Raw genomic sequence first — 12768 nt, 5'->3', positions numbered from 1 at the left:
TTTTCTCTCCAGGTTTCCCCGCCTTTGTTATTTTCTTCCCAACTCATCCCCGGGAGAAGGGCCAAGAGAAGAGTCCACTTCATCAGTCTCATCATTGGTTTTGATCTTCTAGACCCCGCAGGGGCAGAACGGGTCTTTCCCAGGGAGAAGAGATGACCCGAAACAGTACTCACAGAGAAGGGAAAAGTAAAACAAAGGCAACAAAAGGCTTAAACACTTATCTGACTCTGAGGGTCGCTTCTTGAACAAGTATTTGAGGTCTTCCACAGGCTCACATGAGTCAGATGGTTCTGGGCCTTCTGGGCATTTCTGAGGATGTCCAGGAGAAAAAAGGTTTTAGCCTAGAAAGATGTACCCGGCTAGGGTTTCCTTGCAGCTTAACTGCTCTTGGGGTGGCTAAATTCAGTCAATAGGGGACTTTCCACTTGGGGAGCAACTGATCCTCCAAGGAGCCCTCCTTCCAAGGTTTTCAGGAGGACCTGATCCCCTGGATTAATTTGCCCAGGTTGGGGTGGCAGGGAGGAGAAGGGGGTCACTTCTAAATGACCTCTAGGGGGTGCTGGTAGCATGTGATTAGCATAATCCACAATGGCTTTTTGCACCTGGCCCAAATAAAATGACGCAAGCTCTGGCTTATGTTCCCAACCAGTAAAATATCGGGGGTGAGGAGGAGTCTCCCATGTCCTTTCAAATGGGCTGAGTCAGCTTTGCGCAGTGGCAGTATCATAGCCAATGAGGTTTATCCGAGGCACATTTATTGCTAATTGAAAACTTTTGCCAAATGGGCTGAGTCTTAGGTTAGTCTTAGGGACTGTGGCAATCCTGGGTAGTGCGGTAGGAGGCAACTGGACACAAGGCTCATGAGTTTCTTGACACTGTTCCTCAAGTCTTTTCTAGGGTATGATTCATCTTTATTTTATTTTATTTTAAAGATTTTACTTATGTATTTGACAGACAAAATCACAAGTAGGCAGAGAGGCAGGCAGAGAGAAAGAGGGAGAAGCAGACTCCTTGCTGAGGGGATCGATCCCAGGACCCTGAAATCATGACCTGAGATAAAGGCAGAGGCTCACCCCACTGAGCCACCCAGGCGCCCCATGATTCATCTTTTCAACCTGCCTGAGGAATAGGGGACCCAGGGAGCATGCAATTTATAATTTATTCCCAGGGCCGCTGAAAGGCTCTGCGTATTTCAGCTGTAAAAGGAGTCTCTCACTTTGCAGACTTGGAGAGCCCAAACTGGGGAACTTTCTTTTAGGAGGAATTTATAGACCTCCATTGCCTTCCCATACCAGGTGGGGAAGGCTTCTACCCATTCAGTACAAGTATCAACAAACACAAGGCGGTATTTGTGGCCGGCTCATGGTGCAGCAGACTAAAGACTACTTCGCCCATTTTTCCCAGGATACATCCCCTGGTGTTGGGCTGGTGTAAGAAGTGGGGGCTGATTGGATGGGTCTGTGGTTTGCTTTGGGTGCCCAAGTCACAGGCGAGGGTAACTTGTTTTATAGTCTAAGTCCCTATCCTGAAAAGACCTTTCACACCAAGTCCTATAGGAGGTCTCTTCCATAATGGGTGACATCGTAGAAATGTTGAATGAGCTTTTACTGCTGGGCCTCGGGAATAAGAATTTTGTCATCTCTCATAAGCCACCCAGGGCTTTCTTCTGTATATTCCTACCTCTTTGCCTCCTCCTGTTCCATCAGGGGGTTCTGAGGGTGACTGGGGAACTCATGGTGGTAATCTGAGCTGGCTCCTGAGATCAGGTGGCCTGTTTAACCAGCTGATTGGGGGTGCCTGGGCAGCTCAGTCCCTTAGACGTCTGCCTTTGGCTCAGGTCATGATCCCAGAGTCCTGGGATCGAGCCCCGCATTGTGCTCTCTGATCGGGGGGGGAGTCTGTTTCTCCCTCTCCCTCTCCCTCTGCTGCTCCCCCTGCTTGTTCTCTGTATCAAATAAATAAATAAATAAAATATTTCAGGTGCCTGCGTGGCTCAGTGGGTTAAGCCGCTGCCTTCACCTCAGGTCATGATCTCAGGGTCCTGGGATGGAGCCTCGCATCGGGCTCTCAGGAAAGGTAATGCTATGGCCCATCGGTCCCGTATGCCAGAGGTTATTCAGGTTTGGATCTTCAAGTCCAAGTAAAGTGAAACAGGAGACAAGAAGACAAGTATGCAACCAGAAATGGCTTCGTCAGTATTACAACACCTCAAGAGGTGTTCCTTTCCATTGCAGGAAAGGAAAATGCCGGATGGGGGGTGCAATAAGAGAGTGGGGCCGTAAATTTATGGCAGCATTTATCTGGGGACTGAGAAAGACCAGGAGGTAGGAAACAAGCGAGATTGGGTGCTGGGGTTAATGGAACTCTTTTTAACTGTACTGGTCCGAAAGTTTTGGAATCTGTTCCGTTGGGCATCAACCATCCAGGGGGAAGAGGAATGCCGACAAAACCTAAATCAGTTAAGGGGAGGCAGATCCAGCAAGCAGTGTTTATAGGAGAAGATGTAGAATGAAGCCAGAAGTGACAGGTGATATTTAGGAATTGGCGAGTATAGTTAGCAATAGAGGGACCAGGGGGAGCACAGGAGGGAATAGGAGTCCGTCCTCCCCTTACGTCGGAGTGAAAGTATGGCCACTGGGTCCTTTCCAGTGACATCCAGCCAGAGTCCCCAGGACCTCTGTTGATCCCAATAAGCACTTTTGCACCGCCGTGGAGTGAAAGACAGAGTTGCTGCTGGATTTCCAGTTTTAAGAGGGGAAACAGTGAGATGTGAGTCCGTTTCCATCCAGGGGGCGAGAGTTTTGCCTCCCCATTGGGAACAAAAGCCATCTGCTTTACCCCTACATCCCGCTGTCTCCTGGACAAATGTATATATTGTCCCCAGGGCGACACAGACTTGCTCAGGGCCAAGACAGGAGCTGACACTGTGGTACTTGGAAGGTAGGACGCTGGGTTGGGGAGGTGGTCTGGTTGGCAATAACAATTTCTTTCCTCCCTTGCCCCCCGGATGGCCCCACCCATTCTCTAGTCAGTGTCCAGACATGGATACTGGCCTGAATCTCTAGGGGTGCCAGGAGGAGAATAAGTATTACTCCACACTGGATTCCCCAGTTTTGAGTCTGGTACTTTGGGGGCCCTTTTTGAGAGTAACTTTTAAGGGGTCTGATGGTGATGGATGTGAAGTCCAAGAGATCTGTTCTGGATTGGTCTTTTTAACTCATGAGTGGTGGATCCATGGTGTGAGGCCGGAAACCCTGAGGGCGGTAGGGGTTATAAGTAGACGGACAGGTGTATGTTTCCAATCTTTTACCCAGACTTCACCCCCAGGGCGAAAGGAATGGATGGGAGTTCCTAGTGATACAGGGGCTCTCGCCAACAGGTGGGCATGTAGTTTTGTAAGGACTTGTCCTACGAATTTTAGTTGGCTTTGGAGATGTGTATCCCCTAAGACCTTGAGATTACTGGGGGTGGGGATTAATAAGGTGGGGCAGTCTGCCATAGAGTATTTCAAAAGGAGAGTACCCATGTTTCTGTGGAATACAGCGGGAACGGAGGAGTGCTAAGGGGAGTAACTCTGTCCAACCCAGGGAGGTTTCAGCACGTAATTTGGAGGGTTTCCTTTAGGGTACAGTTCATGTGCTCTATTTTCCCTGAACTCTGAGGTTGATAGGCCATATGGAGTTTCCAGGAGATGTTAAGGGCTGAAGTTAGTCCTTGTAGAACTTCTGAGATGAGAGCAGGGCCACTGTCACTGTGAATGGTGAGCGGAATCCCGTATTGGGGGACAGTTTCCTGGAGAGGTACCTTGGTGACTTCTCTGGCCCTTTCAGTTTGAGTGGGAAAGGCTTCAACCCATCCTGAAAAGGTGCAGACTAGGACAGAGACATTTGATGTCTCAGTGAGGGACCATCTCGGTGAAATCTACTTCTAAATCTTCAAAGGGTGCTGTCCCTATGTGTTGTAGCCCAGGGGGCAGAGTGCGCCATTTTTGGATGTTTAGTACAAGTGACCCAACGGTCCATGACCGACTTAAACAGTGTTGCGAGTCTGGCGATGTAGAAGTGTTTCGCCAGAAGTTTTTCCAGTCCTGTTTTTCCCCGGTGCAAGGTTGAATGTTGTTCCGCAAGTGCATGAGGGGCGAGGGCCGCGGGAAGGAACAATCGCTCGTCTGGGAGGACCCACCATCCTTGCGGGTGCTGGACTGCTCCTTCGGTCTTGGCCCAACTATCTTCGGCAGCCACGTAACGTGGGATTTTGCATGGAGGGAATGATGGGAGCTATGGTGGCAGGTTGCCTGTTTTGTGCAGCTTCCCTGGCTGCTTGGTCAGCTCAGTAGCTCCCGGTGGCAGGCTCATCATCCCCTTTCTGGTGTCCCCAGCAACAAAGGACAGCTAGGCTTTGGGGGGCCCGTACCATCTCTAATAATGTCAGGAGCCCCCTTTCTTTGTATATTGCCCCGTGCACATGTAAGGTGGCAAAGGCATATCTTGAGTCAGTGTATATGTTGAGCTTTTTGTCCTTTGATAATGTAAGCACCCATATTAAGGCCCAGAGGTAGCCCTTTGAGCAGACCATCCTGCAGGGAGGGCTTTAGCTTCCAGGACCTCCGTGGCTGTGGTGACAGCATAACCCGCTTTCCTTGAACCATTACTCAGGAAGTTGCTGCCTGTATAGGGTGAGGTCAGCGTTTGTTAAAGGGGAGTCCTTGAGGTCCGGATGGGTGGCGCATACTTCAGTAATGATTTCCAGACAGTTATGTTCTAGTTCTCCTTCTGCCGTCAAAAGGTATGTGGCTGGGCTCAGAGCCTGTACAGTCTGCAAGGTAATGTGGGGATTTTCCAGGAGTAGTCCTTGATACTGAGAGAGCCAGCCATTTGGTATCTGTTTTTGACCTTGGCCGTACATTAGAGTTACTACTGAGTGGGGAACCTTTACCGTTAGCTGCTGTTCAAGAGTGAGTTTGTCATCTCCTTTGATAAGGAGTATGGTAGCTGCCAGGGCTTGCAGGCAAGGGGGCCATCCAGAAGCGACGGGATCTAATTTTTTGGACAGGTATGCAACTGGCTTTCTCCAGGGATCTATGGGCTTGAGTTAGGAGCCCTAAGGCTGTTTTATCCTTTTCATGGACATATAGGCAGAAAGGTTTTCCGGTGTCAGATAGGCCCAGGTCTAGAGCTTTTCCAAGTAGGTCCTTATGTTCCTTAAAGGCTTTTTCTTGTGTGCCTTTCCATTGTAAAGGCTGTGTCTCCAAGTCCCGCTAGCAGATTGTACAGAGGCCTGGCTATGACTGAGAACCCCGGTATCCAGATCCGGCAGAATCCTGCGGCTCCCAGGAACTCACATAGGTCCCACTTAGCAGTGGGCTGTGGGAAGCTAGCTATTATAGCCTTTCATTCTACACTGAGGGCTCGCTTCCCTTGAGTTATTATGAATCCCAAATATTTAACTTCTTATCTAAGTTGAGCCTTTTCCCAAGAGACTCGATATCCTCTCTTCGACAAGTGTTATAAGAGGTCGAGTGTTTCCCAATGGCGGGTCTCTTCAGTGGGGTTGGTGATGAGAAAGTCGTCCACATACTGGAGGACTGTGCAACCAGTCTGTTCTCGGGGAACGTCAGCCAGGTCCGAGGCCAGGGCTTCACTGAATATTGTTGGTGAGTTATTGAAGCCTTGTGGGAGCTGGGTCCAGGTTAGCTGCATCTGGCACCCTGTGCTGGTATCAATCCATTCAAAGGTGAATAGGGGCTGGCTTACTGGGGCCAAGGGAATGCAGAAGAAGGCATCCTTTAAATCGGGGCAGGTGAACCAGGCAGCGTCTGGTGGGATATGGCTTAAAAGGGTGTAGGGGTTGGGCCTACTGGATGTACGGTTTGAGTAACTTGATTTACAGCACGCAAGTCCTGGACGGGTTGGTAGTCACCATTAGGTTACTGGACTGGGAGCAGCAGGGTGTTTCAGGGGATTGGCACTCAATTAGGGTGCCTGCCTTTTTCAGTTGCTGAAGATGAGCCTGTACACCCAAATGAGCTTCCTGCAAGATCGGATATTGTCTTTGCTTTTGGGGTTGAGTTCCAATTTTTAGTTCTATAATAATGGTCCCGCCGACAGCAAGCCCGGGTGGGTTATCTTCTACCCATACACTGGGGACTGCGGTCTGGAAGGCTTCAGGGCTGGTTTCAGGATGGTCTTGTTCAAATAGCCTCCACTCCTCATCTCGGGGTGTGTTTAGGGACATGATAATCCAGGGCTTGGTGGGGCTTAGATTCATGGTAGCCTGTCCTGACTGCTCGAAAGAAATCTGTGCCGGTAATTTTGAAAGTAAGTCTCTTCCCAATAGCGGTATTGGGCAGTCTGGGACATATAGGAATTCATGGGAGACTATATGTCCTCCTAGTCTATAGGTCCACGATTGGCAGAAGGGTTGACTTGTGGCCCGATCCCGTGGCCCCCATGATGGTTATGGTTCATCCTGTTAGGGGTGTCACTGGGGTGGTCACTACAGAGTGTTATGCTCCGGTGTCAACCATGAAAGTGATCTTCTGGCCCCCAAAGTTCATATTAACTGTGGGCTCTGGAGGGCCTAGTATCATTGAGCCTGGTCTCCATGAATCTAAAACTATATTGGCCAGCCCGATGAAGTCAGGACCTTGGTTTGCCTGGATCTTGGGTTGGGTGGAGGGCTTGTGACCTGGGCTTTCGATCTGGGCACTCATTTTTCCAGTGCCACGTTTCCTTGCAATACACACATTGGTCCCTTTTGAGGGTTCTGCGCTGCTGAGGTCACGTCTCTGATCGCCCTGTTGTTTCTTATGGTTGGGAGCCTTGCTGAAGGGCCGTGGCTAGCAGAGTGACTTGTTTCATTTCTTTTCAGCCTCTCATTTGGCTTCAGTGTCTCAGTTGCGGTAGACCTTGTTTGCTATTTCTAGTAGTTGAGTGATGTTCATCCCAGCGAAACCCTCAAGTTTTTGGAGTTTGCAGTGGATGTCAGGGGCTGACTGAGCCACAAACGCTGCATTTACCATTCTTTGATTCTCTGGTGCTTCTGGATCACATGGAGTGTATTTGTGGAAAGCCTCGCAGAGTTGCTCATCAAAATTACCGGGAGCCTCTTCTTTGTCCTGAGTCACATCAGCTGTTTTTGACATATTAGTAGGGCTTTTGGCTCCCTGGTGGAGGCCCCGCAGGATAGCATCTTGGTAGCGCTTGATGGCATTCCGGCCTTCCTCTGTGTTGAAGTCCCAGCCGGGCCGGTTGTCCGGGGCAGACTCTTGGGTCCATCCCTCTGGGTTTAAGGAGCCCACTGGTGCCAGCTCTTCGAGCCATTTACGTGCCTCCTAGAGAATTCTTCTTTCCTCCGTGTTGAACAAGCTGCTGGCAGTCTTCCCAGGTTGGTAGGTGGGTCTGGAAGATGGATTCCATAAGGTAGATCCTTGCCTGTGGTTTTTCCGAAAAGGCAGAAGTGTTATGCTTCCAGTTCAGGTCTGTGGGGGTGAAGGGCTGGTAGTAGATAATGGGTCTGCCTGGTTGGGGGGTGCCATCTACTCCAATTCTGTCAGGACCTTGAGTTTCTTGGAGGGGCATCTGGTAAGTGGGAATTTATTGCATTCGGAGGCGACGTTTGATGTTCCATGGCTCGCGTTCTGGGGAGGGGTCCTCATCAGGAACAGTCAGCAAAGAGTCTGGGGAGGGGTCCCCATTAGGAACTGGCAAGGAGGCTCGTGCTGGCTGCGGGGTTACTGGCATCTGGGGAGTCGGAGGCAGTGGGGAAATTGCTGCTGTTGGTGGAGCCAGAGCCACTGGTTAGGCAACTAACGGCATAGGAGTGAGAGAAGGTGGAGAGGGTATGTCTGATGATGAAACGGAAGGTGGTGGTGTGTTGGGTTCCACTTCAGGTGCAGTTGGGAGGGCTGAGGCAGTTGAGAGGGGCGGAGGCCCATAGAGTGGTGGGAGCCCTTGATGTATAGCCTTATTTCGGATGCTTTTAGTCGGTTGTGTCACGAGAATCCTGTACTGTCCCTTGCCATTGGCACAGAACCATTCTCATGTGGGAAGGGTCCTGGCTATCTCTAACCAGGAATCAATGTATGGGAACTGGTCTAGATGTCCTGGGTTTCCCGGGACTACAAGATAAATGCGTTGGGACGGTGGGGAGGTCTAAGGTTCCTTCTGAGGGCCAGCCAGCACCGAAAAGTGGGACACTCCAGTTCACATAGGGTTCTCAGTTTTCCTGGGGTCATATGTACCTTGTAGTCAGCACTAAAGCCTTTCCTGAAGTTTTTAAGCATGCAATCTAAGCAACGGGTTTGCTGGGTTTCCCACCCATCATGAAGTGTTGCAAACAAAGGGTAGGGTACTTTCAGGTGCTGTCCTGCTCCCGTCCCTCGCGGGAACTTAGGAGTGTCATAGCTAAGGTCTATCCATATAAGCCCCGGGACAGGCTACTCCATAGAGTAGATGACCATTACACTGTATGACGCTCCGCAAGGCTCAGGGTGCAGCCCACTCAGACTCCATGGTGGAAGCTGTGGAGCTGTACAGACACATTCATACATACAAGTGTTTCTTCAGATTCAAACAGGCTGGACACCCCCCTTGGGTATCCTGGACTGATGGGAAGTGATCAGTCTCCTGTTCCACCCACAGGGGTGGGTCTGGCTTGGACAGTGGCCCTGGGGCTTCCCTGGTTCAACGGGTGGATCTGGTCAGTTGTCCCCAGTCTCCTGTTGTTGGTCTGGCAGGGGGGAGGCGAGCCATGGCTGTTGGGGAGAACCCAGCCTTGAGTCCGCTGAAATCAGCAGGGTGCACCTAAACCCTAGGGCAGGTGCTCCATTGCCCTCCGCAGCCTGTCATCTGTCCCACACCGGTGGCACAATGGGCCAGCACGGTTGAGTTTCCCAGTCAGGGAACCAAATGTTGTGGAAAATCTGAGGCGACCGAGGAAACTCGAAACTCAAGCGGCACGCGGAGAAATGGGAGAACACAGCTTTATGAACACAGGTGGGCTCAGCGGGATCCTTCCCAAAGTCTGAGCATCCAGTCTTTGTTGGGACAGTCATTTATAGGTAAACTAGAGATTTTTTGCGGTTTCTCACTGCTGATTGGCTCAGGAGTCTCGTGGTAGTTCTTAGAGCTATGCGGAAGTGACTTGGTGGAGAAATGCCATGTCACTTTCGGCGGCCTTTCATCTCAGCGAGGTGGCCATTGTGGGCTTTCCACCTCAACCCTATCTGGACGATCGAGGGATTTGTCTTGAAAGTCAGGTCTGCTGGAATATTCCATCTGTTCCATTGTCTCCCCACACGGGCGCTGGAGACCCTCATCTTCTGCAGACGGGAGCAGTGCAGCAGGGTCGAGTCTGGCATACTTTAAAAATAACATCTGGCTATCTAGCAAGAGGGCCTGATACTTAGTTAGCCTTCCTCCAGTCAGCCAATAGTGCCCTTTAATTTCTAATACTGTCTGAACCTGATGGGGAGTTAGATGGTGACTCAGGGTCAGCTTTGAGGCCTCACTCACTAAGGGAGCTGGGCTATGCCCTTGTGACTTGGTCTAGTTATTTTGAAAAATAGGCCACCAGTCTCTGATCAGGGCCCAGCTTTTGAGTTAGGACCCCCAAAGCAATCTCCTACCTCTCATGGACGTACAGATAAAAGGCTTATCCAAACTGAGGAGCCCCAGTGCAGGGGCCTCATCCAACTCAGTTTTTAAGGCTTTAAAAAGGCTCACTAACAGGGTGCCTGAGTGGCTCAGTGGGTTAAACCTCTGCCTTCAGCTCAGGTCATGATCCCAGGGTCCTGGGATGGAGCCCTGCATCGGGCTCTCTGCTCAGCGGGGAGCCTGCTTCCCCCACCACCCCTTGCCTGCCTCTCTGCCTACTTGTGAGCTCTGTCAAATAAATAAATAAAAAAAAAAAAAAAAAAAAAAAAAGGCCCACTAACATCAGTCTTTTGTAGGTGTCCCCTTTCTCCCCCCTTCAAGGCTTATAAGGGGCTCCACCGTTAGGCCATAATTAAGGAATCAGAGCTCGACTGTATCCAGAAAGTCAGAGTCACTTTCTGGTTTAGGGAACAGGCAAGGCGCTGATGGTCCTCTTGGGATCCATGCCCTGGTATCAGAGTGAAGCCCAAATGCTGGCCCTGTTTTTGTTTTGATGGGGTAACCCTATATCCTCCCTTAGTAGAAAATTTAAGGTTTTTCCAGTATTCTGATCAAAGGCCTGCTTGGTCAAACTGGCTATGAACCAATCACCATCATACCGTAAGAGGATCCCATGTCTCACTCTTAATTCCCGTCCTAACTCTCTTGCCAGTACCTTTCCAAATAGGTGATTTCTAAAGTCCAGATGTACCAAGCACTCCCTTGAGTACCAAGTGTTTTTCATTCAAAGGCTAGTAAATATTGACTCTCCTCATAAAGGAATATGCAAATAATAATAATAATAATAATAATAAAGGCATCCTTTAGGTCTAGGACAGTGAGAACTCAAGCATAGCTGGGAACCTGGGTAAGCAGAGTATATAGGTTGGGTACTACTGTGTGTGCGGGAACAATTCCTTGATTTATAGCCCTCAAATCCTGTATAAGGCAAAATTGTCCACTGGGCTGCCTCACTGTGAGGACTGAGGTATTACATGGGGCTTGATAAGGCTTGATAGTCCATATTTGAGAAATTTTGAAATTAACAGCTGGATTCCTCTTAAAGATTTATTTTATGGGATATTGTTTTTTCCAAGGACAGCGTGCACTGGGTTTTAACTTTATCTGACTGGAGGAGACATTTTTACCTTACCCCGGACATGAGTATCCCATGCAAATGGATCTCCTTGGTTTTGTGTTCAGAGCAATATTTGAGGGCTCAAACCTGGGACCATTCTGCAGTGCCCATGGATGGATTCCTGGTTTCTATTCTATCTCCATTTTAATATCACCGTTTTCAAGATAAATTGTGGTTCCAGAATTGTTTAGCAGATCTCTCTCCAACAGCAGGGACCTCAGAACGGAATGAGTAAAAACACTGGATCAGGCCCCGCAGGTGATAAGGAGACTAAGCTGTCTTACCTTTGGCTATCCATTCGTCTGTCCGTCCGTCCATCTGTCCATCCCAGACCCCACATGGTCACAGTTATAAAGGGGCCAACAGGGTGAGGCAGGACAAAGGCGGCAGCTACAATATCCACCAGGAATTTAGTTTCCCACCTGCCACATCAGAAGTGACCCCGGGCTCCACCAGTGTGATGGTGAGGGGCCCAGTGGATATGGGAGCTGGGCATGTCCTCCGGCCTCTTCTCTGTGGTGGGGTGGCCCCACTTCTGAGAGAATGGCCAGGATGGGGCCCACTCCCTTCCCCTGGCCTTCCCACCTGCCACAGGCACATTTTCTCCATCCAGGCTGCCTCTGCTCTGGTCAGATGGCTCAGGCTGTGGTCTTCTGGGCTTCCTGGAGTCACCCCAAGGTGGCGGCTGTACCAGGGAAGCCAAAATCTGTGCCTTGTTCACTAACCTCTTGTCTGTATTGGCCTCCTCTGTCCTGTCTCAGTTATTCAAAACCCTGAAGGCCTCCTCCACCAAGGCTGACAGCAGGGTCTGAGAGCGGTCCTCTAACTTTACTAGCTTCCCCCTAATATCAGAGGCAGTCCAGATGATAAAAGGCTAGGCTGCCTCTGGGTTTCCTCTGGGGTGTGTGTGTGTGTGTGTGTGTGAGCACGCGTGCAAGGCCTCTAGCCCTGGTTTAGAAAGACAGGGAGATTCTCATCCTCCTCCTGAGTTCTGTCCCACATTTGGTCGTAACTATGGTAACTTGGCTGTTTCCCCATGCGCTTCCTCAACCCTTCAGAAAGGCAGGTAATAAAGGGCCTCACCAGCACCCTGTCGGTTCTGCCCTCAGGATCCCATTGTGGGTCCCAGTCAGGGACAGCGTCTCCTCCTACCCAAAGTGCTCTGTCTCCTGGGTTGGCAGACCCCTGACTGTCAGCAGAATGACCAGCTTTCCTAAGGATCTCGTCCCGCTCATCTAGGGTGCAACAGTGAGACGCGATTGTGATGCCATCTGTCAGCTGAGGGATGTGAGATTTAACTTAATAAATGCATCCCTAAATGGGAGACGGTTTTTTGGAAGAATGACCAAACTTTTCCTTACATAGCCCCAAGTCTGTGAGGGAGAAAGAGACAGGAACCCCTCCCTCGGGTACAGCACTTCCCCAGGGGGAACCAGATCCTGCTGGGGCCTAAGTCTGTGGTCCCGCTGTGGGTGCCAGTGAGGCTCACTCCAGAGGAGGGCGTGGAAGCTCCATTTGAATAAGGAGGTGGGGAGCTGGTGGAGAGGGAGGGGAGGTTGTTTGAGTCAAAGTTGCAGGAGTAGAGGGGGTTGGGAGGGGACTCCAGTGAAGGAGCACTAGGTCCCATCATTTAAAATGTCTGGTTTCAACCCAGCAGTGAGTGGGTGGGTGCCTGTGGTAGCAACAAAGGCTACCACAGACTCTACAAGACTCTACAAAAGACTCTACAAGAGTCCCTGAATCTGGGGTCTTCGTATTTCTCTCCACTTCTGAGATCTTTTGCAAAACAACCCCAATTGCAAGACAGTATTAAAATTTAATGATCCACTTTGGGGCCACTATTCCTGGCCCCCCAAGTTATATTGGGACCAGTGCTAAAAATAATAATAGTAATTTCCTTTTCTTCACACCATCCAATTTAAATTGATCCCTTCCTAGAAGGGAGTCCTTTATCACATCTAAGGTGTTGTCCAGCTTGGGAAGTTGAACAAAATC

General features: G+C 50.1%; 1 non-coding gene across 1 annotated transcript; it reads left to right on the top strand.

The window, feature by feature from the left end:
- Positions 1-703: 703 nt before the first annotated feature.
- On the top strand, positions 704-844 carry LOC116870116. The gene has a single exon (XR_004383189.1). It is a non-coding gene; the product is annotated as a U4 spliceosomal RNA (small nuclear RNA).
- Positions 845-12768: the final 11924 nt, after the last annotated feature.

This window comes from Lontra canadensis, unplaced genomic scaffold, assembly GCF_010015895.1.
Source record: "Lontra canadensis isolate GAN:19392208 unplaced genomic scaffold, GSC_riverotter_1.0 scaffold21, whole genome shotgun sequence".
Classification (NCBI taxonomy): Eukaryota; Metazoa; Chordata; class Mammalia; order Carnivora; family Mustelidae; genus Lontra; species Lontra canadensis.
Note: the sequence above shows the minus strand (reverse complement) of the source record. Positions and strands in the feature narration are given on the sequence as shown.